Consider the following 1085-nt stretch of genomic DNA (forward strand, 5'->3'; position numbering starts at 1 on the left):
CCTCTCCCCCTCTCCCCACTCCTCTCTCCCTCTCCCCACTCTATGCCCCCTCCCTCTAGAGTCTGAAGAGCAGTCAAGATTCCCTGCCCTGTGGGAAGTTCATTGTCCTCCCCTCTCCATCCAGGTCCAGGAAGGTGAGCATTCAAAAAGACTAGGCTCCCACAAAGCCAGTTCATGCAGTAGGATCGAAACCTAGTGCCATTGACCTTGGCTTCTCATCAGCCTTCATTGTCTGCCATGTTCAGAGAGTCCGGTTTTATCCCATGCTTATTCAGTCCCAGTCCAGCTGGCCTTGGTGAGCTCCCAATAGATCAGCCCCACTGTCTCAGTGGGTGAGTGCACCGCTCATGGTCCTGACTTCCTTGCTCATGTTCTCCCTCCTTCTGCTTCTCCTTTGGACCTTGGGAAGAAGAAAAACTGTTTAATAGTAGTACACGACTCATTCTGACTAATGCACACAAGAGATTCAGAGATCTGTCTCTCAGAGAGGAAGATTTACCAGTGTACATAGACTTTAGACCCTATAGTCTACACATGCTACCATCCTCAAGTGTTTCTCAGGTCCCAGGTAACACTTTGATCAATATAATAGAGACAAAAGACTGTAAGTCTAGCCACCTGGGGAAACTGGTATATGGCAGAGATATTTCAAGAATATCTTAATTATTCCCATGATGTTTTTTTCCTAATATTCATTCATGTTGACCACCTGAAACTATACTGAAATGAAGTTAATATAGGTATAATTTTCCCTGGCCCCCAGATATGCCCTATAGAGGCATAATCTTTAATTTAGGAAAGAGCCCAAAGGATGGTTCTAAATCAATATTATCAATTTGTTGTGGGAATAGAGTCACATTGGAAGTCAGTCCACATGAAAAATCATTTACAGAAGTGGTTGCCCAGCAAATCTCAACTTCAAACTTTTCTGACTGTCCAGGACATTATACTACTAATCTTATAGTCAGATTAGTGCCAGTCTTTCCTTAGCTAAATTCTACTTTGTATATCTTTTTTTTTCCTTTTTTTATTTTATTGAGAATAAGAAAAAAAAATATCCGCCTCCTCCCAGCCTCCCATTTCCC

This window comes from Alexandromys fortis, unplaced genomic scaffold (genome assembly GCF_014885135.2).
Source record: "Alexandromys fortis isolate MF-2015 unplaced genomic scaffold, M_Fortis_MF-2015_v1.1 scaffold_323, whole genome shotgun sequence".
Classification (NCBI taxonomy): Eukaryota; Metazoa; Chordata; class Mammalia; order Rodentia; family Cricetidae; genus Alexandromys; species Alexandromys fortis.